Below are 15867 nucleotides of genomic sequence, written 5' to 3'. Positions count from 1 at the left end.
AATGAAATGTCCACCTTTTGGTCTTCCTTCTTCTTGAGTTCCTTGTGGAATGTGGGTTGTTCTTCCAAGTCAGAGGGTCTTAAAGCCCATGTTTGTTTGGAACTTGCTGTGGCCAAGTTTCACATGAACGACCTTGGACTCCTCCTGCCCTATGTGGCCAAGTCTCCTGACTGCTAAGATAACAAGTATCTCTTGTTTTGCTTGTTTTCTTTTGTTTTGAGATAAGATCTTTCTGTGTAGCCCAAACTGGTTTCAGACAGGTCTTCCTGTCTCTGCCTCTTGAATACTGGGGTTTCAGGTGTGTACCTCACTTCTAGCCAAATAATGAGCTTGCTTGCTCTGTGTGTGTGTGTGTGTGTGTGTGTGTGTGTGCGCGCGCGCGTGCGCGCGCATACATGTGTGTTGTTCATGTATATAATACATGCATAGGAATACATAAATATGTGCCTCTGGGTGTACATGTAGAGGCCAGAGCAAGATGTTGAGTGTCTTCCTATAGTTTTTTTTTTTTACAGGGAACATTTTAGCAAAGCTGGCTGGCTTTAGAATCTACTTGTCTGGGCCCTTCTAATGCCAGAATTAGGAGCAAGAACTCTTACCCACTGGGCCATCCTCCAGCTCCTAAGCAAGCTCTTTAGAAAGTGAAGAATCTGTACAGCTACAGTGTACTCATACACATAAAAAATAAAAATAAATAAATCTTTAAAAAAAAAAGAAAAAGAAAGTGAAGAATCCATGAAATGCTCTTGGGCTAGAAGATAAGCACACAGTTGAAAGAAAGCTGGGACTTAGTCCTCTGCCAAAGGAACTGGATTTGACCGACATTAAGAGAGAGTTTAGAAGAATGCTTGATCCTGAGAGAATGTGGCTTCAAGCCCTAACTTCAGCCCTGTGAGGTCTTCTGCCTATGATCCAATGTGCCCTCCCAGCCTCCCAGCATTTCTGACTCTAAGTATGAGGTGGTAGTTGGGTATTTATTGTTTTAGCTGCTAGAGTTGGTGATAATACTATACACACAATAGAAAATGATTTCAGAGAAGATTGGAATCCATCAATGAGATACTTTTTAGTGGCTTAAAGATGCCTCTTCAAATCCATTTATTTATTGGAAGTAAAGACATTTATTTTATGTGTGTGAATATTTGCATGTATGTATGTATGCACAACATGTGCCGCAAAGGCTAGCAGGAGGCACTGGCTACTCAAGGGTTGTAATTATAGATGGTGTGAGCATTCATGGGGGTACTGAAGACTGAATTCAGGTCCTTTACCAGAATAGTAAGTAAGTGCTCTTAACTACTTCACCATTACTCCTGTCCCTAGAGGCATTTTTAAAAATAGGGGCACAAAAGAAGAATTTATGCCGTAATGAATTCATAAGCCCACCGAACTCTTCTGTTTTTTTAAGTGTAGAATTCTTATGCTCTGACCAGTGATTGAAAGAAAGAATCAGAGCCTAGACTAAAATCTAGGCTAGTCCGTCCAAAGGCCTGCCTGCAGGTCCTAGTGTCTGTTACAGAGCTTGGACAGAACTGATACATTTTCAATAGTTGCTCATAGCAAATATGTGTAATTTTTTTTTTGTGGTAATGGAAATGGAACTCAAGGCCTTGAGATGCCAGGAAAACACTTCACCATTAATTTATACCCTCACTCCCCTTTTTACTTTGTACAGTGTGAGACAGAGTCTCGCTTACTTGCCCAGACTGACCTTGAAATCACACTGTAGTGTAAAGACAGGCCTTGAATTTGTAATTCTCCTGCCTATTGAGTAGCTGAGATTACAGGCTTGTGCCTGACCAGGCAAAAAGTCTCATTCTTATTGATATTTTTCGTACTTTTTATTGCCTTCTTTTGGCTTTTTTTCTCTCCTTCATGCTTTTATTAATTCTATGCGCTTTTGTGTTTTGTTATGATATTTGCTTTTTATACTCACCCATCATTTTCCTCTGATGTTCCCTTCCTACTTATGATAAACTGAGGCCTTACTCTTTTCTCCCAGACCCCTCTTACTTCCGTACCTTCTCTCCTTTCTGTGTTTCTTAATAAATTCAGCTAGGCTTGCTTATAGGAACATGGGCTATACCATTGGCTTCACCGTTGAAGCCTAGGCTGTCATGGATCCCTCCCATCTCCATGACAGGATAATAATAGGGCCAATCTTGTGCAGATTTTATTTAGGTAATCCCAGCCACTGTGAGTTCGGAAGTGACATGACCAAGTCATTTCCAGAGTACAGGGTCCCACAACACTGGCTCCTTCCTCAAGCTCTTACCTTCTTTTTGCTGTCTCTTCTGCAAAGTTCTGAGCTTGAAAAAAAATGGTATCAATGTTCTGTTTATGGCTGAGTATTCAGTAGTCAACCTTTGACTATGAATCTCTCCATTAGTTGCATCCCTTTGCAAAAAGAACTTTCTCTGGCTGGGCAGTGGTGGCACGTGCCTTTAATCCTAGCATTTGGGAAGCAGAGGCATGTGGATTTCTAAGTTCGAGGCCAGCCTGGTCTACAGAGTGAGTTCCAGGATAGCCAGGGCTATACAGAGAAACACTGTCTTGAAGAGAAAAAAAAAAATTTCTCTGATGAAAGCTAACAGTAACAGTAATCTATAGGCATAAAGGCAACACTCAGAAGGCAACACAATGAGCACATTATAGCAAAACAACTATAGTTTCTCTATAAGAAAGAGTTTGTGACATTCTCTACCCCACAGCCATCTCTTTGACCAGTTTTACAGTATCAGAAATGGATGGATTCCTTTCTATGCCGTGGCCTCCTCAGTTCCAATCAGAAAGTGGCCAGATTCCTCTGACAACTGTTTCTAGAGATTGATGTCTCTTTTTGAGACAGTCTTAGTCATCCTGGAGCTCAGACTGTCGATGGATGGGTGATCTTCTTGCCTCGGCCACCCGAATGCTCTGGGATTGTAAGAACGCACTGTGACAGCTGGCTTCATGCTTTTCTTCAAAATCTTCAGTTCGGAGGCTCCTCTTGTTTCCGTTATAAAATCTCAGACCCATGCCCTTGAGTGCACATGATCCTGAGCACAGAGCTTTCATGTAAAAACAAAGCTAAAAAAACCAATAAAATGGAATACTTTATGTACTTGATAATATCTAAGGGAAAATCATAGATACATGTTTTTTTGGGGGGGGCAAATTAGTTTTACTGAAATAAGTGAAGAATGGATGTGTTTGCCTTTTCAGACAGCAAAATCATAGTTTTGAAGGATTGATCTGATTTGCCGACAGATTATTTTGTTTCAAATGCTTTTTAAAATATCTAATGGCTGGATGACAGAGTGTTTAGCTATGTTTTGTAGACCTAGACCAATAGGTTCAAAACGTTTTTATGATGGTTTGTATATACTCGGCTCAAGGAGTGGCATTATTAGAAGGTGTGGCCCTGTATCACTGTAGGTGTAGCCTTTAAGACCCTCATCCTAGCTGGGCGGTGTTGGTGCACGCCTTTAGTCCCAGCACTTGGGAGGCAGAGGCAAGCAGATTTCTGAGTTCAAGGCCAGCCTGGTCTACAGAGTGAGCTCCAGGCCAGCCAGGGCTATACAGAGAAACCCTGTTTCAAAAAAAAACAAAAAACAAAAACCAAAAACACAAAACCCTCCTCCTAGCTGCCTGGAAGTCAGTATCCTGCTAGCAGCCTTCAGATGAAGATGCGGAACTCTCAGCATCTCCTGCACTATGTGTGCCTGAGTGATACATCGCTGCCATGTTGATGAGAATGGACTGAACCTCTGAACCTGTAAGCCAGCACTAATTAAATGTCGTCTTCAGAAGAGTTGCCTTGGTCATGGTGTCTGTTCACAGCAGTTTTAAGACATTTTATTTTGCCATTAGAGAAATCAGAAAAGCAGATATTTAAGGAAAAGAGTCCACCCTTCTGTTTACGTGGTATCAGGATGTGGGCCTCCCGGAGCTGTATTGAGAGCCCCGTTCTCTGTGTTTACCCGTGGAGCTTGGTTTACTGTTCAAATTTCGGGAGCCCATCCTGACTGACCACTCATGACACCACTTCCTCTATGAAGGGAAGGAGAAGAGAAAGGGGAAGGAAATAGTGTCTGTTATGTGAGTCTCTCCTCTTTTTAAGCTGACTTCCCAGAAGGCTTATTCAGTGAAATCACTTATATCTCATAGATCAGAGCAGATGACTAATTCTATTAGCCATTATGTTTTCTAAAAAAATCTAGCAACATCTTGTTTTTTGTCATTTGTTTTTATTTTTTATTCATGGGTGGGGAATGGAGGCATGTGTGTATGTATGTGTGGAGTTCAGAGGACAACCCTGTGTAGTTGATTCTCTACTCCCACCTCTGGGGGGGGTTCTGTGATGGAACCCTTGTTAGGCTTGGGTGACAATTTCCCTCACCTGTTGAGCTGTCTTACTGCCACTGTTAACCACTTTTCTCTACCAGAAAACGAGAATAGAAGAAATTACAAATATTTATCTCTCATAACATAGGGAAAGCCTATTATTTAAAGAAATGCTATGTGGGGGGCTGGCGAGATGGCTCAGCGGGTGAGAGCACTGACTGCTCTTCTGAAGGTCCTGAGTTCAGATCCCAGCAACCACTTGGTGGCTCACAACCACCCTTAATGAGATCTGACGCCCTCTTCTGGTGTGTCTGAAGACAGCTACAGTGTATTACACCGGAGAGAATTACACCGGAGAGAATTACAGTCAATTACAACGGAGCGAGTGGGGCTGGCAGAGACCCTGAGTCCAATTCCCAGCAACCACATACATGATGGCTCACGGCCATCTGTACAGCTACAGTGTACTCATACACATAAAATAAATAAAATAAATCAAAAAAAAAAAAAAAAGAATGTCCTTAAAAAAAAAAAGTGCTATGTGAATTCTCCATATTTGCACTGGAGAGAAAGAAGGTTTCAAAATATCAGTACTGTGACATTGACATAAAGCATTGTTTGTGACGACAGAATGCAATAGAATACTTTGACATTAAAATATATCTATCTATTGATCTATCATCTATCAATCATAATCAATCTATATTGATATATACATATATATCTTTGGATATCCAAATAAAAAAGGGATTAGATATCTAAATTCTAGTAGAAGAGCTCTATCTCTCCCTACTTCCCCAAGTGCTACAAAATCTGGTGAATCATTTTTTATGAGTCATTAACTATTGGTTCACAAAAGCATGGAGTTTGACAGGGCGGTATTTAAATTCTGATTTTCTTCCAACAATGAAGAGCAACACAGAACTGTAGGTCTCATCGTCAATTATACAGAAATAAACAAGCCAAAGTCAGAGGGTCCTGGGAAGTGCAAAGTAAACAAGCAAACTTGATGAAGACCTAGAAGTGTAGCGTTGTGTTCTAGAACCTGTGGCGGTAGCATTTTCCTGACCCACAGACCAGCTTCAGCATCCGGGCATGGTCTGACTTCAGTGTAAGCTCAGCTTAGTTGGTAGAGCCTCAGGGAAAAACAGGAGTTCCCACATTTTCTCCACAGTGATCACTCAGCCTGCTCACAAAATACCCCAAGGTCACTCTTCATCCTATGAAAATAAACTTAGTTTACTAACAAACATGTAAAATACATTTGTGCAGGTTTTTTTTTTTTTTTTTTTTTTTTTTTTTTTTTTTTTTTTTTTTTTTTGGTCTTACCTGTAGAGATGGGGAAAAGTAATTACATCTATTTTGCCGAGTTGTAATAGTAACAAGAGTTAATATGTGAAAAATCTCTATATAGAATATGCTGTAAGAGTTTTACTGCTATTATTTAAACAGATCAGAAAGTAAGATTACTACCGTGTCTGTATGGAATCAGTCCACCGCCATGGAAATTGCCCAAGGGTTTGAAATAGAGTTCTGCCTCCTGCTGTCTTTATTGGGTCAGCAAGAAACACATGATTTCCCTGCACACTCCTGTGTCCTCAGGAGGAGGAAGGGAAAAAAAGCTAGGTCAGAGCGTTAGCAAATTGTACTCGGTGCTGGACCCTCTGTTTCCTCTTTTTACATCTAAAGTCTCTCTGCCCTTGTTGGTCCATGGTATTCTGCCTTTAAACTTCAAGGCTGAAAATGACGTGACAAATTTTTTTTTATTTTATTTTATGTAGATGAGTACACTGTCGCTGTCTTCAGACATACCAGAAGAGGGCATCAGATCCCATTACAGATGGTTGTGAGCCACTATGGGGATGCTGGGAATTAAACTCAGGAACTCTGGAAGAGCAGTCAGTGCTCTTAACCTGCTGAGCCATCTCTCCAGCACTGCAGGAGCAAATTTTATGATACCAAAATTTAAATGTCTACTTTACCTTTCAGTTCCAGCTCAACCTGACAAATTTCTTAAGACCAAAGTTACCTTTGCTTCCAGAAGGTGCTCCTGGATCAAGTTAATGAAGCTATGAGCTTGGCAGGTCTGAAGCTACACTCTCCTTGATAAGAGAAAAATGACTAGCTGTTCTAAACAGGGGTCTACAACAGGATTTGGAATGAAATGCAAGAGCTCAAAGTAGGATCACTTTGTTGGAGAATAATGTAAAAACAAAGACATCGAAGCCCCAGCGCTGCTTCTCAGTGGTTGTGTCTGCGGCAAGGAGTCGGGCATCCACGAGAAAGGTGACATTCCTGTATTTGACAGTGACTTACAATAGCTTCCGTAACAAACAGTAGCCATAGTGTATTGCCTTTATCAAAATTGATGCTTCTTTCTTTCATTGCAAAAGTCTGCCAGCTTTCCTTCTGTATATTTCATGTCAGCAGACAGGAAGGGCCCAGCCTGCATTCTCCATGTTTTTGAACAAAAGACTGAGAAAAATGATACATATCTTTTTCACATTCCTTTGGGTAGAATCTAGTTGACTCTACAGTCACTTTCTACTGTCAAAGTGGCTACAACTGGGGTATTTAGCTTGATACCTATCTGACCATTTGAAATTCTATTCCTGTGCTGGAGAAGGAATGTTAAAGGTAACTAGCAAGATGCCTTACCTGCTCTGTGCATCTTATGGTATTTGGGAAAGAACAAAAACTCATAACTCATTAAAACAAAGCATAAGGCCCATTGTAATCTTAGTTCTTTTCTTTGTTTGTTTTTCTTCATTTTGTTTTATTTTTGAAACAGTGTGTGTGTGTGTGTGTGTGTGTGTGTGTGTGTGTGTGTGTGTGTATTGGTATATTCTTGGCTATACTGAAATTTACTCTGTAGACCAGGCTGCCCTTGAACTCAATTAGAGATCTGCCTTCTTCTGCCTCCAGAGTATGCCACAGAGTATGCCACCATCACCCAGGTGTAATCTTAGTTTTAGGATGTTGCCAACATCATAACCCACACAGCTAGTTGCTGTGGGTGAGAAGGCACACACACACCCTGCAAGGATGGCAGGCTGAAGGGATTATCGTTGCTCCATATTGTTGCAGGCACCCATACTCTTCTCTGAGGGTTGGAAAGCTTCTCAACTTAGACCGCTTGAGGAAAAAGCATCTCTCTTAGGATTATGTCTATGTTTACATGTGTGTGTTGTTTTAAAAGTCAGCAAGAAGAGTTTGGGGATGTGCCTTGGTGGAGTTGGTAGAGTACTTATGTAGCACGCACGTAGCCCCGAGTTTGATCCCCAGGACTGAATAAAATAAGCAAGGTGGCACACATCTCTGACACCAGCTTTCTAGGAGGTAGAAACAGAAGCATGGGAAACTCAAGGTCATTTTTGGCTCCGTATTCAGTTTGAAGCCCGTGGAGAGCTTTTTGGGGCCCTAGTCAGGAATTTGGCATTTGGCCAGAACAAGGAAGTAAACTCAGTCAGGGATCTGATTTTAGGCTAGAACAAAGAAGTAGGCTTCCGGCAAGAATATGACTTGGGGCTAGGACGGGGTAGTGGCTCCGATATCCTGGGCATTCTGATAAGCCCTTGGAAACAGTGATCATAGGACTTTGTACATTGCCTTGCTTGTTCCTTGACTATTTGTGTTTATATTTGTGTTTATTGTCTTGCTTGTTTCTTAATGTAGAATTAACTTTATTACTTGCATGTAATGAAAATGGTATAAAAGCAGATTGGGAAAAAATAAACCTGCCTCAGGCTCAGAACTGGCTGGGGTCATGCTACAATGTTGTCTAATTGTCTTTTTTTTTCTTTCTTTCTTTTTGTTTGTTTGTTTGCTTTTCAAGACAGGGTTTCTCTGTGTAGCCCTGGCTGTCCTGGAACTCACTCTGTAGACCAGGCTGGCCTCGAACTCAGAAATCCGCCTGCCTCTGCCTCCCAAGTGCTGGGATTAAAGGCGTGCGCCGCCGCCACCACCGCCACCACCACCACCTAGCTGTCTTTTTTTTTTTTTTCAATCTTTGCTCTTGCTCTGGAGAATCTGTTGACTGACTGAGCTGGCTTGGTCAGAAGCCACCTTGGATTGTATGAAATTCTGCCTCAAAAATGAGTAAGCAAATACATCATGGGTTGACATGTAGGCAGAGAAAAAGTAATTGTGGCATCTCTGTGAGTACTGCAAAGATAAAAAAAAGAAAAATCAACTGTAGAAATTGTTCCATTAGCTGTTTTGATATCATATAGCCATAGTCAAGTGTAAGTCCTACCTAGTGGCCTGACTTAAGACTGGCTGTGTAAACAAAATTGGGTGCAGCCATGATAAGCCTTGTAACTGGAAAGACAGCCCGCTGTCACTTGAGTGATGCCACTTGCCATATGTCTGGACATTGCACATACCAACATTTTCAGAAACAAGAATCTGTGTATTAATGAGCATAGCTGTTTCCTTCCTCCTCACCGCTCCGCTCGTGCGTGTGGCAAGCCTTGGGTTCAAGCCCAGCTTTATGCTGTATGCACTTTGGACACAGCAGCTATCCTATCTTACACAGGAGAAAACGGCACTTCTTTCGCAGCACTGGGGGAGAAATAGATCAGATCAGTGGGGTGAAGGCATTCAGTAGTTAGCACAGAGTACCTAAAAATGTAAGAGTGCATTTATCCTAATGAATAACGACATTGTGTTTAAGCAAATGGCATTGGAATAAAAAGCATTATTCCATTCCCAAGCTATAGAAATGCATTTGTATATAATCAGGCAATACATGTGTATTAGCACATCCATTTATTCCCTCATTGACTCCATACTTCCTGCCTGTAGAGCATTAGTCCTTGGGGGAAGGAGGAAGAACATGAAGAGAGACTGACTAGATTAAAATAGAACAGGGACGGGGCAGGGGGACTGCGGGGGCACAGGGTGGGGGGAGTTGTAAAAGTTCTTGCTGCCAAACCTGGGGACCTAAGTTTGATTCCCGAGACTCTCATGGTAGAGAGAACAGACATCCACATATCCTTGGACTTATACACATATCACAGCACATGTATTCATTCATATACATACACATACATATATACACATACATACATACACATACATGTATACATACACATATACATGCATACCCACACATACACACAGATACATGCACATACATGCAAATAAACTAAAATAATAAATATAGTGGAGGCATACAGATCAAGTTTGAGTTGAGTAAGGACGCTGTTCCGAGAGCTCAGTTTCTCTGTGGGCAAATGCAGCATAGAAAGGCTCCCTTTTGTTCAGTGGAGAGATTCAAAGTCACATGGAGAAGATGGGGCTTAAGTAGGTAGAGGTACGACATCCAGGGCTGCTTCCCTACTTGGGAAATGGAGACGGATGCCTTCTCTCAGGGTCATCTTCTAAAACATTCACTGTTTTGTTTCCTGTTGGACAGCTCTAAAGCATCTTTTTTTTTTAAAGCTCCAGTTCTCCCAAATGGCCTGGATAAATTCTGTAGCACCTTGGATTGATCCCATTTAGTCATTCAAAACTGGATGAGTAGACTCATACATTTTAGACCCACAGTCTGGTACAGTGGTTGTCCTGAGAGCCTCTTAACATGGCACTAAAGCAACTTCCCTTCCACTCCCTTCCCTTCCCTTCCTTCCTTCCCTTCCCTGACCTCTTCTCCCTCTTCCTTCCTTCCTTCCTTCCCTTCCCTGACCTCTTCTCCCCCTTCCTTCCTTCCTTCCTGCCTTCCTTCCTTCCCTTCCCTGACCTCTTCTCCCTCTTCCTTCCTTCCTTCCTTCCTTCCTTCCTTCCTTCCTTCCTAGAGTCATGTAACCCAGGCTGACTTTCTTTTTTTTTCTTTTTTATTAAGAATTATTTATTTATTTATTTTATGTATGTGAGTACACTGTAGCTGTCTTCAGACACACCAGAAAAGGGCATCAGATCCCATTACAGATGGTTGTGAGCCGCCATGTGGTTGCTGGGAATTGAACTCAGGACCTCTGGAAGAGCAGTTAGTGCTCTTAACCACTGAGCCATCTCTCTACCCCCCCCCCCCCCCCAAGGCTGACTTTCAACTTCTGATCTTCTGGCCTCCATCTTCCTAGTGTCAAGATTAGAGTCATGTGCTACCATGTTCAGTGTATGCACTGCTGGAGGTTAAACCCCAAACTTGGTGTAAGCTAGGTAGGCATTCTACTAAGCTACATCCCCAGCCCTTTCCCCAGATGACAATAGAAAATAAAACAGAACTGTTGTATCACCCTTAAATATTTTCTTTTAAAATCAGAGTAGAGCGAAAAAAAAAATCATAGTAGGAACCACAAATGACTTAGCATGGCTGTATGTGCGATGATACATGAGATGTTTTCTTAGGCAGCCAGGGGTCTGGGTCTGTTTGCCTGTGGCAGTCCTATCTGGGCCACCACTCCTTTTGGATCACTCATTTAGGTAAGTGGCCTCACATTTAGATAAGTGTTCATGGCTCATTCCAAACTTGGTTTTTAATGAGCATAAAGCAAAATCTTATGTAAGCCTTCCCATACTCTCAGCGACTAGGTAGAAACTAGAAGTTTCAGTCGTAAATCATGTTCTATCCTTCGATCTCTCTCACTTGTCTCAGGAAACAGTGACGACGGAACGCACACTTCCTCTCCTGTTCAAGGTTCCTATTCCAACCCTTTCCTCTTTTGTGGAGGTTCTTAGGTCAGAAGAGAAAAGGTTGCGTGGATTTTGCAATCCAGAGAGATGGAGCAAGGATAAAGGTCAGGGTTCCTGCTAAAGGAAGGAACTCGTGCCCAAAGCCTTCCTTCTGAGCCTGAGGCACGTCACCCTTGGCCTGCTCTGCTCTGCTCTGTGTCTTTGACACTGATTTGCTTCAAGAGCTCTTTTGCAGGACAAGCTACCTGGTGTGTGTTTTTGTCTTCATGTTAGAAGAGTTTTCAGACTTAAACCTGGCATTCAAGTGTACCTCACAGTAGTCTGATTACCGATAGACCTCTCAGGGGACAATTCTGTCTTTCTCCACGGTTTTGCAGGAAGGCAACTATGCTCCCCTCTAAAGGGGATTTGGCCTTTGTCTCACATTTACAGTTATAAAGATTGTTTTGTAATCCGCTCTTGTTTGTTTACATAGCTGATAACTTTTTCTCCCGGATAGGATAGCTCGTTTACCTCATTTCTCCTTTTCTTGAGACCGGTTTTCTTGCAGTCCAGGTTGACCTGGAGCTTGTTATTTAATGGAGAATGACTTTGAACTTCTGATCCTTGTGCTTCTACCTCCCAGGATATTGGGGTTGTAAGTGTGTATCACCACCATCAGGGCTGGGTGTCCAGCCCAGGGCTTCATGCATGCTAGGTAAGCACTGTACCGCCTGAGCTACAAACTGCTTTCTTTAAAACACTGGATGGTTTTTGCTGGGTGTAGTGGCACATACCTTTAATCCCAGCACTGAGAAGGCAGATACAGGCAGATCTCTATGAGTTCGAGGCCAGCCTGGTCCACAAAGAGAGTTCAAGTACAGCCAGCACTACACAGTAAAACCCTGTCTTGGGAAAAGAAAAGAAAACAAAACAGAACAAAAAACCCAAAATTGTATTTTTAAAAGATAAGTACCATCACATATGTACAGCTGCTATTTAAGTTTTGGGAAACTTTTGAACCTTTTAGAGCATGCATGTCTTACAAAAGAACACTACCATAAATTAATAATTTTATATTAAATCTCATAATCAGAAGATTGAGGTTCTCTTGAGAACACCTCCAACTTAACAATGGTAACCAATAGCTGATTAAGTCTCGTGGCTTAAAAAGTACTTTTCTAGGCAGAGGGGGAATACGGGAAGGTCAAGGCTATTCTTTACTATATAGAAAATTCTAGTTTAAACTATTCTATGTGAGATTCTGTCTCAAAAAAAAAAAAAAATCCAGAGGCTTAGAACTTGACTCTGAACACTCAGGCAGGAGCTGCCCATGCACGGTGCAGGACTGTGCTCAAGTAAGTGTCCACCTGGTGATCAAGAGGCAGAGAGGCCCAACCTGGTCTACAGAATGAGTTCCAGGACAGCCAGGCCTATACAGAGAAACCCTGTCTCCAAACAAACAAACAAACAAGCAAAGAAGTAGAGAGGGATGCTTCAGAAAGTGTTCTCTTATCAACAAGCCATTTGTTCTTTGTATTCCTGTTGTGTCACAGGTAGTGGTGACTCAAGGTGTACAGAGGACAAAAGATGTAGGTGAAGACTCTAAGGACACAGCCTGAGGATCCAGGGTTTGACGTCACTGTGGTTACTTAACCTGCTTTTCTCTGAGAGTCACAGAAGTGGGCATTGCCTAGGTCGCTTGTCTATCCAAGTGATCCTCAGTCTCATAGTTCATACAGGATCCGTCCCCGTCTCTTCCTTTCGGAGAACAAGTGCTTGAACAAGACCAGAGACTGCAGGCAAGGGCTCTGCTCACGCATGCCAAAGGTCTGCCTGACTCTGCTCTTCTAAAGGCAGAGGCTGGCATTTTCCCCAGCAACCATTCCGAACTGTTGGGTTTGAAATTCCAGGTTCATGTATAAGCAGCATCTTAGTTCAAATGTTGCTAAAATGAACTAAAAATATATATATATATATATATGTTTAGGGAAAGAATCCACTGAGCAGAACCAACCAGAGGATATTGAAAGCTAGTTCAGCAACCTTTAACCCTCTACCTGCTTTGGGTCAGAAAGGGATTGAAGGTGATGAGGCCAAGGCTAGATGGAAAGTAGAGTCTGAGATCTTGGAGTTATCACTGTGCTATTCATATTCTTCACCCATGGTGGAGGGGAAGGGAGGACCACCTTCGGAGAGGTCGGTCTTGGAGACCTTAACATAGGTCCACGCAGCTGGAAGACAGCTAATCCAGAGGCTTAGAACTTGACTCTGAACACTCAGGCCGGAGCTGCCCATGCACAGTGCAGGACTGTGCTCAAGTAAGTGTCCACCTGGTGATCAAGAGGCAGAGAGGCCCAACCTGGTCTACAGAATGAGTTCCAGGACAGCCAGGCCTATACAGAGAAACCCTGTCTACAAACAAACACCAAACAAACAAAGAAGCAGAGAGGGATGCTTCAGGCCCACGGCATCCTAGGAGCTGGGAATGAGCTAATTCTCGTCAGACTCAGATTCTGCCTCTGTCTAGCTAGAGCAATAGAAAGATTTCTGAAGAAAAAGGCTGGAGGTCACCATCCATGGATGTTTTGTTTACTGTCAGTTCAAACACATTAATTTACTTACTTCCCCAAGAATGGCGGATGGAAGTCCATAGAAGTGAAGCATCTCTCCAGAACCCATTACAGACCTAATGAAAGGAAGTGCAGACTTTATAAACAAAGTAGCCAAGACAGTGCCACTGACACCTGGCAGTAAGAATTTGCCTGTCTCTGGTCTCCTTCTTTCTGGAGGTCTCTTCACTAATTAGCAGGAGGAAGGAGGCAGAGATGGGAAGTAAAGACCTAGATTAGGCTGGAGAGATGGCCCTATAGGGAATCGACTCACAAGGACCCAAGAAGTCCACACCTATAATCCCAGTGGAAGGTTGGATGTGGAGGCAGCAATGAATGGATGCTTGGAGCTCACTTGCCTACTGGTATACCCAAAATGTCAGGCTCCAGGTTCAGTGAGAGGCCTTGTTTCAAAAAACAAAGTGGAGAATCGCTGGAGGAAGACTTCTTGGTGTTAGACTGTGGCTTCTGCCAGTTCCCTCAGTTCATCTGCATACATAGATGCTTGAAAGGGGGATGAGAGGGAGGGAAAGAAGCGGGGAAGGGAGGGGGGAAAGAGAGGGAGAAACAGAGAGAGAGAAAGAAAGAGAGAGAAAGAGAGAGAGAGAGACAGAGAGAGAGAGAGGGAGAGACAGAGACAGAGAGAGAGAGACAGAGAGAGAGACAGAGAGAGAGAGAGAAAGAGACAGAGAGACAGACAGAGAGAGAGAGAGAGAGAGAGAGAGAGAGAGAGAGAGATTACTTTAGAAACTAGATGTTGTGGCTCAGGCCTGTAATTCTACCATTCCAGAAACTAAGGCAGGAGGATTGCCATGGGTTACAGGCCCTCCTGAATTACATAGAAGGTACCAGCTTAGATAGAGCTCCAGATCAAGATCCAGGCAGCCCAAAGTCCTATCTCTCTGAGGTCATTCTGGAAGTCCACCTTTCAGACTCTTTGGAAGGAGTTCTGAGATTTTTTAAACCTAGACTTAGCCAGGCAATGGTAGCGCACGCCTTTAATCCCAGCATTTGGGAGGTAGAGGCAGGAGGATTTCTGAGTTCCAGGCCAGCTTGGTCTACAGAGTGAGTTCCAGGACAGCCAGGGCTATACAGAGAAACCCTGTCCCCCCCAAAAAACCAACCAACCAACCAACCAAAAAAACCTCTAGATTTATCAGATTAACATTGTGGTAGACTTGCCTGGAGAGATATAGCCAGCACAGAGGTTTTCTTTCTCTGTAGGCCCTTCAGGGACCAGACGAGGACGTCTCTAAGCCCAGTGAAGGAATCTCAGCTTCCCAGAAGAGGCACAGAATGAAGGAAGTGGTTTTCAGTTGTTTTTCATGGATCCTATGTCTACAAATAATTTTTCTTTGTCCCAAATGGGTTGATTTGAAGAAGTGTTCCTCAACTGCAAAAGCACAAAGACATCACTTCTCTGTGGTGTCAATGGCCTCTTTAGACACCAGGGCCAGTTATTAGAAGGGCAAGGAAAGGAGGAATGCTCTTCCCCCTCTTCGCTGCTGTGTCTGCAGTCACTCAGCTCCTAAGGCGTGAAATCGAAAGAAAGAAAACTCTTCTTTCACAAGCTTATGGCAAACTTTGACCCAACCACCCCCATACGATAAAGCTCACATTTAGATCATGAGCAGAGAAGAGGATATAAAGAAAGCAGGTGGTAGAGGTGGCAAAAGAGAAGTTAAAGAACGGAAACAGAAAGAGGAAGTGGGGGAGGAGGGGGAGGGGAGGTTACTGAGGGCACAGAGCAGCCTTTGTGGCGATCAAGAAAGAGAAACCACTGGGGCCACAGAGTAGAACTCAGTGGGATGGCCTCTGCATTGGCAGTTCTTAAAGGCAGGAGGACCAAGCTCCTAGCTCTGTGCCTTACTGCCCAGGACTGCATCAGGCTCACCTGTAGCTCAGGCTGTGCCCCGGGTGAGGCATCCTCTTACCGTATGGATTCATTTCTCCCAAGGAACTAAATGTGCGCTCACACATGCGTGCGTGTGTGTAAGCCGGGCGGCCTCTTCGTTTCTCACCTCATTTTTGAGACAAGTGTGGTTCACTCAATCTGGATTCACCAATTAGCCTAGACTAAATGGTCAGCAAGCTCCAGGGATCCTCCTGTTTCTAACTCCCAGCACTGGGGTTGTGGTTGCATGCAACTGCGTACTGTGGGTGCTGGGATCCAAATCAGGTTCTCATGCTTGGGCCGCGAGCTTTACCTACCAAGCCATTTCTCCATTCCTAGAATAGTCTTTTTTGTTCATTCATGCGTGTGGCGTGTGTGTGTGTGTGTGTGTGTGTGTGTGTGTGTGTGTGTGTGTTCTGA

General features: G+C 43.2%; 1 long non-coding RNA gene across 1 annotated transcript; it reads right to left on the bottom strand.

Annotated features, from left to right (window-relative positions):
- Window positions 1-4927: 4927 nt before the first annotated feature.
- LOC116094997 lies at window positions 4928-13627 on the bottom strand. Its single transcript, XR_004120390.1, has 2 exons — window positions 13567-13627; window positions 4928-5546 (listed from the first exon to the last, which is right to left on the bottom strand). It is a non-coding gene; the product is annotated as an uncharacterized LOC116094997 (long non-coding RNA).
- Between the last annotated feature and the right edge of the window lie 2240 nt (window positions 13628-15867).

This window comes from Mastomys coucha, unplaced genomic scaffold (assembly GCF_008632895.1).
Source record: "Mastomys coucha isolate ucsf_1 unplaced genomic scaffold, UCSF_Mcou_1 pScaffold17, whole genome shotgun sequence".
Taxonomy (NCBI): domain Eukaryota; kingdom Metazoa; phylum Chordata; class Mammalia; order Rodentia; family Muridae; genus Mastomys; species Mastomys coucha.
Note: the sequence above shows the minus strand (reverse complement) of the source record. Positions and strands in the feature narration are given on the sequence as shown.